The sequence below is a fragment of the Pinus tabuliformis genome, chromosome Q, assembly GCF_031772625.1.
Source record: "Pinus tabuliformis cultivar Carrire ecotype Pingquan chromosome Q, CPIR1, whole genome shotgun sequence".
NCBI classification, from domain to species: domain Eukaryota; kingdom Viridiplantae; phylum Streptophyta; class Pinopsida; order Pinales; family Pinaceae; genus Pinus; species Pinus tabuliformis.
Window position 1 is genome coordinate 1,341,988,037 of NC_142296.1, and position 14,502 is coordinate 1,342,002,538.

The 14,502-nt window shown below is 39.1% G+C and overlaps 1 long non-coding RNA gene across 1 annotated transcript in view; it reads right to left on the minus strand.

Moving 5' to 3' along the window:
• LOC149224827 (uncharacterized) overlaps positions 1-14,502 on the minus strand; it is a 92,652-nt gene that overhangs the window by 34,911 nt on the left and 43,239 nt on the right. The gene's annotated exons all lie outside the window — the stretch shown is intronic.

Consider the following 14,502-nt stretch of genomic DNA (forward strand, 5'->3'; position numbering starts at 1 on the left):
ATCTGAAGAAACGTAGTTTCATGAAGGAAGAATTAATTTACTTAGGATTTGTAGTTTCTAAAGAGGGATTGAAAATGGATCCACAGAAAGTCCAAGCAATTTGGAACTGGCCTATTCCCAGAAATATATCTGAGGTAAGAAGCTTCCATGGTCTTGCCAGTTTTTACAGAAAGTTTATCAGAGGTTTTATTCAGAGTTGTGCACCAATTCTTGAAACAATTAAGGAGACCAATCATTCGTTCAAGTGGACAGAAGCAGCAGACAGGAATTTTAAATTGTTGAAGAGGAAAATCACAGAGGAACCGATTTTAGCTTTGCCTGATTTTGAAAAAGTATTTCAAGTTGAAACAGACACTAGCGGAGTTGCAATTGGCACAGTTCTGAGTCAAGAACAAAGATCGATAGCGTACTTCAGTGAGAAATTGAATGAAGCGAAGAAGAAGTATTCTTCTTACGATAAAGAGTTTTACGCTATTGTACAAGCCTTGAAAAAATGGAGACATTATTTGCTGCCAAAGGAATTCATATTGTATTCAGACAATCATGCATTACAGTTCATAAATAACCAGCCGAAATTGAACCAGAAACATGCCAAGTGGGTAGAATTTTTGCAGAGCTTTACTTTTGTGATAAAGCACACAAGTGGTAAGTTGAATAAATTCGCTGATGCGTTGAGCAGGGTAAGTTTTATTGTGCAAGAATTCAAAGTTGGTGTTGTAGGATTTGAAGAAATGATTGAAATGTACAAAGATGATGCCGATTTCAAAGATATCTATACAACAGTTCAAAATCCAATAGTGCATAATAGAAGTCAATGGTTAGATTATCTCATCCAAGGAGGCTTATTGTTTAAAGGCAACAAGTTGTGTATTCCCAAATGTTCTATGAGGGAAAACATAATAAAGGAGAAACATAGTGGAGGATTATCTGGTCACTTTGGACAAGATAAAACCTTTTCTCAGGCAAATGCTTTTTATTATTGGCCAAAAATGCAAACCGATATTAAGAGATTTGTTGAGAAGTGCAGGATATGTCAGCATGCTAAGGGGAGAAGTCAGAACACATGATTGTATCAGCCATTGCCAATACCAGACCGACCATGGGATGCAATTAGCATGGATTTTGTTTTGGGATTACCTAAAACTCAAAGAGGGAATGATTCCATTTATGTTGTGGTAGATAGATTTTCCAAGATGGCACATTTCATTGTTTGTAAGAAGACTAGTGATGCAACACATATAGCTAATCTATTTTTTTAGAAATTGTAAGATTACATGGATTGCCTATAAGTATTGTGTCTGATAGAGATACAAAATTTGTAGGACATTTCTGGAGAACTCTTTGGAAGAAACTAGGAGCTAACCTTAGTTTCAGTTCAGCATACCACCCTCAAACAAATGGACAGACCGAAGTAGTAAACAGGAGCTTGGGAAACATATTGAGAAGTTTAGTGTATCAAAATCCTAAGCAGTGGGATTTAGCACTAGCTCAGGCTGAATTTGCTTATAATGACACTCCAAACCGAAGTACTGGAATGAGTCCATTTCAGATTGTTTTTGGAATGAATCCAAGAGGTGTGTATGAGCTCAGAAATTTGGGTAAATAGGAGACAAGAAGTGCAAAAGCTGAAGAGTTTGCAGAACAGATGCAAAGACTTCAAGAAGATGTCAAAGGCAGATTGCAGGAAAGCAGTGGTAAATACAAACAGAGAGTGGATATGAAAAGAAGAGAGAAAGAATTCCAAGTGGGAGATTTAGTGATGGTATATTTGAGAAAAGAAAGATTTCTTGCTAAGACTTACAATAAACTGAAAATGAAAAAGATAGGACCATGTAAAATTGTAAGAAAGTTTTTAGCTAATGCATATGAAATTGAATTGCCAGAAGGGATTGGAATATCGCCTATTTTCAATATTGCAGATTTGTATCCATAGAAAGGGACAGAGACAAAGCTACAGGAGGAAACTATAGAAGATGAAGTTCAAACCTTGAACTGGGAAGAACAAATGCCAAGGGTCGTTAAGAAAGAAGTGGAAGTTGTTTTAGCAAAAAGAGTATCCAAAAGAACCAGAGGACAGACTTATTTTCAGTATCTAGTCAAATGGAAGGGACAACCAGAGGAGGATGCTAGCTGGTTGACTACAACAGAGTTGCAGAAATATGGAGTAAGCCTTGAAAATTTGAAGGATGATTCTTTTCTTCCCCAGGAGTCTGATGCAAGAGCATCTAGACTTAGCCAGCAATGTGAAAGTCTGTTTACATGTTGTGGCTAAACAAGTTGAATTTCACTGACCTGAGGGGTCAAAAGTCAGTTTTTACCGAGAGGGTTGGATCTCTCAAGAAATGAATTGTATTTCATTAGTGTAATAAGTAGAAATTGTCTTATTTTATATTCAAAGATAAGTTGTTAGCATAGGTGTGTGATAGAGCTTGAAAATAGAGATTGGTTGTTAGAATGTTTAAAAATAGAGATTGAGTTGTTAGGCAGGATTGGATTGATAAAAAGAAGAAAAATGTAATGTAAAAGGATTGCTAGAGAGGAGAGAGGATTGAGCGAAGCGAGAGTCCAGTAATAGAGCGTAGATTTCTGGATTGAAACGGAGGTCTTTTAAATCGTTGTAATCGAGCCAAAGGGCCGAGACTCTGTAACATTGATAGTATTTATAAATTGATGCATGTGTGATTATATATCGATTTTGTGTGAAATTTCATGTTGGCCTTTGTTTCTTTGTATTCGGGACAGAATCAAATATTTCTCTGTTTTTATGTTTTATGATATAAAACTCAGAGTTCAATGGAGTCGCAGCCTTTAGTATTATTAATCGTGTTGAAGCTCACTTAAAATCTCCGTCGTTGATCTAAGTTCCAACCAAAGGTGCGAAACCCCGCCAACCGTTGGATCCTCCCATATCGCATCGCAATGTTTGTTTACAAGGGAGCAGACCTCATATCGTAAGGAATTGCGATGTGTGATCGCTGATATATTGCATCGCAATAAAGTATTGGTGTGTGATAGGACCTCGGGCCATGAGACAGTGCGATACGCAATTGCGATCCATCACATCGCAATATGTCACTCGGAAAAGAAGTGGGCCTGAAGCAGGGGAAACTGCGATATGCGACAGGCAGTGGGACCATTGAATATATCGCATCACAACATTCTATATGTGTGTGCCGAGACCTAAGTGCTTGCCCATAGCGATATCCGATTGCGATATAATGTGGACGGTTGGATCAAAGGTGTTGCGATCTACGGTGTACCACCAAGCGATCTCTATTCAAAGGGAAAATACCAGTGTGCGAGCTTTTACGAAATCTGATCAGAGCAGTAAAGGTTGGACTGTAAAGGGAATTGAAATGTGGGGCCGATTGTTGAGATTTCTTTGAATCAATTGTTTCATGCGTCACATAAACCATGTAAACCATATGCACAATGAAAGATAGTCAAGAACCCAATGAGACACAGAGAAGTTAGGTCAATGACTAGGGCAAAACCCACAAGGGGAAAACCCAACCAGATTTTTCTGCTATTAGAAATCAATTGTTCAACAGAGATCCAAAGTACAATGAGAGAATGATGAAGTTCACCCAAATCTGAAGAATATCTCTTATAACAGTAGCTGATGCAAACACTGAATCACTTTGGCTCTCCAAGATCTGCTCTTGCTCTTCAAGACTCTCTCTCTCTCTCAATCTTCCTCTAAACTCTCCAACTCTCTTTTTCTCAAGTTCGAATTCTCCTTTCACAAGCACAAGTAAGTGTATCAAGTGAGGAAGAGAGGCACAAATATATAGGAAGAGCAAGGAGGTTGAATTCTTGAGGGAGTAACTCCTATGCCTTAAGGAGGATTTACATATGCCAAAATAGGAGCGTTGCCATAAAGGAAAAGTGTAACTTATGCATTTAGGAGAGAAGTGTAACTTATGCATTAAAGAGGTGTAAGAGGAATTTTTTTAGACGAGTCATTAAAGTATGTAAGAGAGTGTAAGAGGTGCGTAAGAGCATTAAAGAGAGAGAAGAATGAATGTTGGAGACACTGAGAGGGGGGGTGAATCAGAGTTTCTTTTCAATTGTTATTTTTACCAGATAGATTACTTATATTTAGAACACAAAATGAACAATGATAGAATAAATACTTCTATTAATTTCTTCTTTACAATAAATCAAGTACAATATATGTAGGGCTCCAACCCTAGATGAAGACACCAATCTTTAATCTCCTAGGGTCCAACCTTATTTGAGGCACCAACCTCTAGGGCTCCAACCCTATCTTTGGTACAGGCTCCGACTTGATTTCTTGAGGACTCCTATCCTCTAGGACTCCAACCCTATCTTCCAAGGCACCAACCTTGTCTCTATGAGGCTCCAACCTTTTAGGATCCAACCCTTAGCTTTACTTCGTCAAGATGTGTTTGGTTATACTTCACGGCTCCAATTGTCTTCTTCAACGAGCCTTGTCAATCTTCAGCTATGTCTTTGCTTTAGTCTTCGCGTCTCGTAATCAATGACAACCTTGATATCTTTAGAAGGTGTCACCACTACTCTTCATCGTACCTAAGCAATTTCTCCGAGTCACCTCATGATGTCATCAGTGATGCGTCATGGTCTTCAATGTTATCTTCAAGACTACAATGTGTCTATAATGAACTGCACTAAGCTTTGCACCTGCTCTAAGCCTCTTCAAAGACTTCTTCAAGAACTTATCAAGGGAGACTTCACAATGCTTTGCCCAACAAGAGAATTCTCCACAAGCTTTTCAATAGATACTCCAAGATGTCTCGTTGCACCAAGCTTGCTCCAAAGATTGCTTCAATGTATGTCTTCACAAAGCTCCAAACGCTCTTCAAAACTTTCTTCAAGGATGCTTCAAGCTCTTCAAGGCTGCTTCAAGGTGACTTCAACAAGTTTCTAGGTCTGCTCAAAAATATATGGTGGAGTATGCTTCGCAGTAGATGCCCAAACTCCCTTAAGTGTCACCTATCCAAAATACTAGAAGTTTGTTGTTGCCTTCAAAAACTGTTCCAAAATTCTGCTCCAAATGTGTCACAAAGGATAGCCCAAACTTGGTTTCAAAGAGGTCACAAGTTTGTTGTCCACTGTCTGAGCCTCTTGTAGACAGTGTTGAGCCCTCCACAGAGTGAAGTGAAGATCAACCGAGCTCCTATAGTCCACACTTATCACAGGCCTGAGGTCTGGAAATTATCGACAGTCACTAATCTGAGTTTGAGCTTCTCCAACAGGTAGTTGTCCTCCAAAAACTGATTCGAGGTTTGCACGAGTCTATTGACCACAGCTCTAAAATCCATTGTCTAAGTTTCTCCTACAGATGGGTTTGCAATCCGAGGTTACAGGTGGTTGTCAAGGGTGCAGAACCGAGCACACTTCTTATCACAGGTCTAAGACAACTACAAGTCCAAGTTGTATAGATGATCAATTTAGACTTTAACCCAAGCAAATATTTCTCCAAAAAATTCTCCTCGGTCTCCTTGATGTCTCTATCTTCTCACTCTGAATTCCTGTGATCTTCACCAAAAATGTTCTCTGAAATGATCACCGAATTGATGGCTAGAATGATGAGTTCAGACGTCAAGATATACTAGTTTGATCTCCAATGAAGAGACATGTCTCTTCAAGTAGGCTGACATGAGTAGGCCAAGGTATAGGTCGGCTCACAAATAAATATATTTTTCATAGCTTAAAAATTCAGTATCTCATCAACCATTGGGAGTTTCGGGGCAAGTAAAGGCTCATTAGAAAGAGGAAAAAATCCTCTTTCAGATGGTAGAGAAATCATTTTGGAAGGATGCCTCTAAGGTGGTAAAAACTATTTTTCATTGTGACTGTCCTTAAATTTTTGTGCATAAATTGTTTGGGACAGCATGGCTTCTCCATTGTTATTATGAGTGTCATCATGAGTGTATCCAATAATGTCATCATGAGTGTATCAAGCATGAGTGTATCCAACAATGTCATCATGAGTGTATCCAGCAATGTTATCCATATGTCATAGTGCAGCACCAATTTCCCATTAGGAGAGCTCAAAAATAGTCTTCCAACCATGTTATCAAGACCTCATCAAGTATATTCCTCCATATGTCATCAAGGGCTTGTATATTAGATACATCATTGGCACTTAAGGTCTAGATCATCAATCAAGGGACATGATTGACACTTGGCAACATCATAGTTAGTTCAAGGACTTCATTAGTGGCTTGACATATTAATAGCTTGACATCTTCATTGATGGCACATTGGCATCCTTATCAAACAAGAGTTTGTTCAACATATACCTTATGACATCATCATCTGGAACTAGGCATCTATTGTCCTCAAACTTATCATCACATTCTAGGGTTTCATGATATTCAATAGGCATCTCAAAAATATGTGCCATCTCGACTAATGCCATATTGACATCAATGACAACCTTGATTAGCAATCTCCCCCTTTATCATTGATGGCAATATTCTTGCCTTCAACATTCTCTCCCCCTTTGACATCAATGGAAAACGTGGTGCCCAAGTACTCCCCTTGTCAAGCTGCTTCTTTTTATCATATTTTCTTCATCAATAATAGTTTTTCATAGGTATGTTACTCCCCCTGTCTTCTGGCAATGTGGTCCATTATAGATGTGTTTTCATTTCTTCATGGATGAACCAACTCCCCCTGCCTGCATAAACTCTAGCTTCTTTTAGACAAGAATGATCAAGAACTCCCCCTAACTTTATGCATGGTCTCACTTTTGGCAGAGTCTCATCATTAAACACTTGGGATATCACATGTTGATGTCTTCATCAAATCAACAACATGTGTTGTTGGCTAGAGTGCCCAAGAGACTTTTGGATCCAATTTGCTTCTTTCTCCATATTTGTGTAACTTTCTTTTCTGGCTTGGTTGTCGTGGTTCTAGCTTGTGTAGGGACCCAAGTCAAGTTACAATCACGTGTCGTATGTCCAATGTTATGGAAATTGAAGCACTCCATCTTATTTATGAATGAGTAATCATGACTTCTTCTTGCAAAATTGCTTCTAGGAGATTGACGGGGACCATTATATTGTTGGAATTTCGAAGTATGACACGTTAGAAACCCTTCATGCACTTTACTGATTTATTCCTACCTACTTGTTCTGTTAATTAACAAGTTATTTATCATGTAAATACTGGAAATAAATACAAATGCATGCTCAACACATTACAGGTCATCAACTGAAGGAAATAGAGACAAGCACACAAGTGACATCGTTGTTTTTGGATTAATGTCCCCGGGAAAACCCAATGCGGGAAAACCAGTGCAGCTATCTGAGGGTTTGATTTATTAAGTAGTTTCATAATACAATCTGGGTGCCAAATCCGACTCACCCAACAGAGAAAAATCTCGGCAGTAGTACCTCTCTACTCGGAAGCAGATATTCCGGCTAAAACCCCAGATAAACACTCTGGCAGCTCCACAGCTCCAATTTGCCCCACGAAACCCCAGCGTCAGCCTCTCTCTGGCCCAGCGTTAACCCAGCATCACTCTGGCTTGGCCTGCATTAGCCTCTGGAGGCACTACATCAATCCTCTGGCCCTCTGCGTCACCCACGCTAGCCCTCTGAGGCACTGCGCAGCTCCTGGCTGCCTTTGCGTGAGCCCTGCCTGCCTCTACGTGAACCCTTGGCTACTCTGCGTCCCTCTCTCCAGCTACTGCGCTGATCCTCCTGGTGTTATCTCTGCCTCTCTGCTTCTGTATTCAATGTTCATTGCCCCTCAACTGCAACTCTGATCACTCTCTCAACTTTCTCAACAAACCCAACCCTAGAAAGTCGAAATCTTGATCTCTTGGTGTGTTCTCCAAGAGACCCTCAAGCCTCCTCTTATACTTTTCTCGTTGACAAATCAACGGCCGAGATTAAGTCCCTAATCAACGGCTAAGATTAGATCTAGCTTGATCCATGACTTTTGGACCATTCTAACACAATTTTATATTAATTCACATTAATATTTTATTTTCCGTCCATTAAAAATATTAATTATTTTAATATCTCCCAAACTGTTTAGAATCTGCCCAAACCCTTTCTGGGTATTAGAGATCTTATGTACCTTAGCCTCTCCACCAATTTTCGTGGCCAGAGCACATCCAATGCTACCCCAAATCAACATATATTTGTCTTTGTGATATGCCCTACAATCTTTTGCCATGTGTCCAAAGTTTGTACAAGAATAGCAAAAACCAAGAAATATACTTTGGTACCTGGAAGATGAAGATTTCCTTGATGTACTTCTGAAGACTTTTTGCCTTGGGATTCTTTGATGATATTCATTGCCTTTTGTATTCTTGACACCATTTGCAAGTCTCCTTGGAGTGGGATTTCTTCCATAGTTGTCTTGACTCTTCTCCTTGCCTTTGCTGGAACTGGGAGCATCAATATTTCTTTCTGGTTTCCTCACATCCTTGTAGTTGAAGCATTAGGGTTTGCATCATTCTTGCTTGAGGGTTCACCTGCATAGCCAAGACCTGATTTATCAAGAGGAGATCTTTGATGACTTAGGATGTCATCTAGGGTTTGAGAGCTCTTTAGGATCTTGTTCAGATGATCAACTTCCTTTTTAAGGATATCAATTTCTTCTTTCATTTTCTTGCATTCTTCATCCTTCTTTGATAGATTGATCTCCATTTCTTCCTTCATCTTGGTTGCTTCACATGATTGGGCCTTAAGTGAGGTGATTTCTTATCTTAATTTGGTGATGTCATCATCCTTTTCTTCTAGTTGGCATGTCATGGTGTTTCTTTCCTTTTCTTCTTCATCAACTTGTCCTTCTATGAGTGCCAAGGTTTCCATCAGCTTCTCATCTCCTTGTTCTTGTTTTCTTGCTTTTTCTAGTTGAGATCTAAGGGAGGAGACCTCTTCCTTGTATTGACCCATCTCTGCTTCAAGTTTGTTTAAACTCTTGAGTCTTTGTTCAAGGTGGCTTGACAAAGTTTCTTCCCTTTTCTTTGCCTTATCCAATTGATTTTTCATGGATATGACTTCTTCATGATGCTTTCTTTTGTTTTGATGAAATTCCTACTTAAGCTTGGTGAGCGCCTCATCTTTTTCTTGTACTTGAAGCTTGAAAAGGTCAACTTCCTTCCTTGTCTTGTCCTGGTCACCATCTTGCGCTTCCTTCTTAAGTTCCTCATTTTCCTTTTTTAAATTGTTAATCTCATCCATGGCTACTATAAGTTTAGTCAGGAGATCTTCTTCAAAGTCTTCTTTACTTTCTTCTTCTTCTAGGTCTTCTATGGCCTTGATGTCATCACTCTTATTTTCAGCTTCCTTGATGGGTTCTAGATTTCCTTCTTGCTTTCCATCATCTTCTTGACTAGAGGTCATGATCAACGCTCCTTTTAAGTGAAGGTCATGAAGTTTGTCCCATATATCTTTTGCTGACAAACATTTCTCCAAATTGGCCTTTATAGAATCTGGTAGCCCATTCAAAATTGCCTTCATCGCTCTTGCATTGTACTCCTTGGATTCTTCGTTCATCATGCTATCAATAATCACTGATTCCTATACTTCAATGCCTTGGGCCATTAAGAAATTTCTCAAACTTACCTTCCATACACCAAAATTTCCGTTGAACAATGGAACCTTCCCAATTTGATTATCTTCAGTTTTCGAGATTGAGGAAGAGACATCTTTAGGAGGATTGGAGGCTTTCTTCCTTGGCTTTTCCATTTGCGTTCTAAGGAACAACCTTCAAGCTATTAGGCTTTGAATGAAGGTACTGGCTCTGATTCCAATTGTTGGAAATACTGGGGGGGGTGAAACAATATTTCTTTTCAATTGTTATTTTTACCAATTAGATCACTTATATTTAGAATACAAAATGAACAATGATAGAATAAATACTTCTACTAATTTCTTCTTTACAATAAATCAAGTACAATATACGTAGGGCTCCAAACTTAGATGAAGACACCAATCTTCAATTTCCCAATCTCCAACCCATATTTTTCCAAGCATCGAATTGGACTTCCCAAGGCTCCAACCTTTTCAATTTGAGGCACCAACCTCTAGGGCTCCAACCCTATCTCTGGTACAAGCTCCGACCTGATTTCTTGAGGACTCCTATCCTCTGGGCTCCAACCCTATCTTCCAAGGCACCAACCTTGTCTCTACGAGGCTCCAAAATACTAGAAGTTTATTGTTGCCTTCAAAAACTGTTCCAAAATTCTGCTCCAAAGGTGTCACAAAGGATAGCCCAAACTTGGTTTCAAAGAGATCACAGGTTTGTTGTCCACTGTTTGAGCCTCTTGTAGATAGTCTTGAGCCCTCCACAGAGTGAAGTGCAGATCAATCGAGCTCCTATAGTCCACACTTATCACAGGCCTGAGGTCTGGAAATTATCCACAGTCACTAATCTGAGTTTGAGCTTCTCCAACAGGTAGTTGTCCTCCAAAAACTGGTCCGACGTTTGCACTAGTATATTGACCACAACTCTGAAATCCGCCATCTGAGTTTCTCCTACAGATGGGTTTGCAATCTGAGGTTACAGGTGGCTGTGAAGGGTGCAGAACCAAGCACACTTCTTATCACAGGTCTAAGACAGCTACAAGTCCGAGTTGTATAGATGATCAATTCAGATTTTAACCCAAGCAAATATTTCTCCAAAAAATCCTCCTCGCTGTCTCTATCTTATCACTCTGAATTCCTGTAATCTTTACCGAAATGTTCTCTGAAATGATCACCGAATTGATGGCTAGAATGATGAGTTCAGACGTTAATATATGCTAGTTTGCCGACATTAGTAGGCCAAGGTATAGGTCGGCTCATAAATAAATATATTTTTTCATAGCTTAAAAATTCATTATCTCATCAACCATTGGGAGTTTCGGGGCAAGTAAAGGGTCATTAGAAAGAGGAAAAAATCCTCTTTCAGATGGTATAGAAATCATTTTGGAAGGCTGCCTCTAAGGTGGTAAAAACTACTTTTTATTGTGACTGTCCTTAAATTTTGTTCATAAATTATTTGGGACAGCATGGCTTCTCCATTGTTATTATGAGTGTCATCGTGAGTGTATCCAACAATGTCATCATGAGTGTATCCAATAATATCATCATGAGTGTATCAAGTATGAGTGTATCCAACAATGTCATCATGAGTGTATCCAGCAATGTTATCCATATGTCATAGTGCAGCATCAATTTGCCATTAGGAGAGCTCAAAAACAGTCTTCCATGTTATTAAGACCTCATCAAGTATAGTCCTCTATATCAAGGGCTTGTATATTAGATACATCATTGGCACTTAAGGTCTAGATCATCAATCAAGGCACATGATTGACACTTGGCAACATCATAGTTAGTTTAAGGACTTCATTAGTGGCTTGACATATTAATAGCTTGACATCTTCATTGATGGCATCCTAATCAAACAAGAGTTTCTTAAACATATACCTTATGACATCATCATTTGGAACCTGGCATCTATTGTCCTTAAACTTATCATCACATTCTAGGGTTTCATGATATTCATTAGGCATCTCAAGAATATTTGCCATCTCGGCCAATGACAACCTTGATTAACAATGAATCCATTAAGAGAGAGAGAGAGAGAGTAACATATGCATTAATTGAGGGGAGTTACATATGACATGATTGAAAGACTTGAATTTCTTTTTAATATTAATATAATAATATCATAATAATAATAATAATAATAATATTGATGATAATATTGATGATTAAGTCGAAATTGAACTATTAGGATTGATTGATGATCAGAAGGGATTTTCCATCAACAATACTTGGTTACCAATTGATGCAAGGTGATTTACTATTCTTGGAAAGTCATACTTGAGACTTTCTATTTTTATAAATTCATCCCTGAGATGCCAATTTTCAACAGTGATGACTTGTTTTTGACATGAGCAAAAAATCTCATTGATCAATATAAGAGGGAGATAACAACCTCTAAGTTTGGGATGAAGGATCTAGGTTTGATGCATTACTTCTTGGGATTAGAAGTGTGGCAGAAACCGAGTGAGATCTTCTTTCGTCAACGGAAGTATATTGTTACGATCCTTCAGAAATTTGGGATGATGGACTGCAAGTCCATGGCCACTCCCATGGTGACCAATCTCAAGGAGTTGAGAGGCTCTTACTCATTTTTGGTGGATCCCTCTATGTATTGACAGTTGATCAGATCCTTGATGTATTTGGTTAATACCAGACCTGATATTTTCTTTGTAGTGAACACTCTGAGCTAGTTCATGGTGGAACCTAGGCATGTACATTGGATTGCAGCAAAGCATGTGTTGAGATATCTGTGTGGTACAGTTAGTTATGGATTGAGATATGTTTCAAATGGTGAAGTACAATTGCAGGGATACACAAATTTCGATTGGGCAGGAAGTGTCAAAGACAGGAAGAGCACATCAGGATGTTGCTTTAGTTTGGGTTCTGCTATGATATCTTAGATGAGCAGGAAGTAGACATCTATCATACTTAGCACTACGGAGGTTGAGTATATTGCAGCCAGTCCGGTGAATTGTGAAGCAGTGTGTCTTCGGAAATTGCTCGCAAGATTGTTTAATCATGTGTTAGGGACGACTATGATACACTGTGAAAATCAAAGTTGTGTGAAGCTTTCACAAAATCCAGCTTTCCATGACAGGCCGAAGCACATGAGATCAAGTACCACTACATATGAAACATGGTACAGAAGGGAGCATTGAAGCTCCAATACATTTCTACAGACGAGCAGGTTGTTGGCATTCTCACAAAGCTTCTATCCCAGATGAATTTCGTATACTTCAAAGTTCAGGGCGAAGCTTGGAGTGGTTGAGAATGCCTCCCTCGTTGAGAGGGAGTGTTGATGTTGTAGCATCAGGGCAGACATTCTCCCTAGGTCAAGGGCATTGACTAGGTACCATGTAATGTGGCTAGGGAGAATGGTCCAAATAGCATCAAGGCTCGGAGTGCTCCCCCGATCAGAAGGTTCTAACCATATTGCCAAGGGTTACTTGGCTAGTGGGTAGAGTGAGTGCCTCAAAGCATCGAGCAAGTATTTTAACCATTCAAGTGCTATGTGACAACATGGGGCATCGGTAAATGGGCCCATGGTTTCACCATTGGTCATGGAGAATTGACCTAGCTCCAAGTGACAACTTGGTTAGTTTGTGAACTAGGACTAGTTTTGTTTTTACCCTAGTTAGGGGGTACCTAACCATATTGCCAAAGGGTATTTGGCTAGTGGGTGACTAGATCCTTTGCATGATGTTGATGTAGGATGCTTTCCACATGGTTCTGGAATGGAACATGAAGTGGATGGATACATTAACATAGCGGGCTCATTCAATCTTTTCTTGGGATGGAGAAATTTTTCAACTAAGTGGACATCTTGAGGAAATCAAGGTGAATACCTCCCTAGCTAAGAGGGAGTGTTGATTTTTGGGTAGCTGCGAGAGGTATTCCCCAGCTACACAAGTTAAAAGAAAGAAAAATTAAATTTTAAATTAAAAGAAAGAAAATTTAATTTAATTTTAAATTTAATTTGCAAAGAGACGTGCCTCTTGGGCACCCTAAAATCACTATAAAAATACACTTGAACTTCTCATTTTCGTACTCTCTTGTCAATCACATTTTTTCTCTCTCTCTCACACGTGGGAAGTAATATGAGGAAGAGGCCGAAGTTTCTAAGGAGTCGATTTCTGAAACAACCAATATTTGACCAGTTGAATTTCTGAGTGTAATTACTTAATGATGTTCTGGAGTGTGTTAAAGTAATATCATATATCATTGGAAGTAATTATCAGTTGCAGAAAATTGTGCTTGTCTAATTAGCACTAGAAAATCAACACACCTATCATTTATTGTCGATTCAAAGGTACCTATATGAATCTGCCTGAAGTGATTCTCATGAATTTTAACCGACTAGAATAAAAAGGCAAATTCCTTCCTAAATACATAACAATGAACATTACAATGACATAATTGGAAGATAATTGTACCTTGATAAAAAATGCATTTATATGAGCCAAATGGGTGATGGGGTGGTATGAAAATGGAATAAGGTACTCAAAAAGATATTGGACGATTGCTAAAAGGATGCCAATTTGGGCATCCATTAGTGGGGTGCAAAGTTCATTTAGCGACAAAGTTCGAGAGGAAGGACATTGGCTTGATACATTACTTCGTGGGGTTAGAGGTATGGCAAAGGTTGGGAGAAATCATCCTTGGTCAAAGGTAGTATGCAATAGAGATCCTGAGGAGATTTGGGATGGAGGACTATAGGCGTATGGCTACGTCTATGATCACCAATCTGAAAAAGGTTGTGACCTCAAATTCAAAGTTGGAGGATCCCACGTTGTACATGCAATTGATAGGTTTTGTTCTCACTCAGAATTTTACCTGAATGTGTAAAGGCAAATCCCGAGGTAACCTGAAACAAATCTTTCAGATTGGAAGCTAGCCCTTCCAACCCAAAGAGGGCTCTCTCTCTTGAACTCAATCACTCATTGTCACTACAGCAACTGGT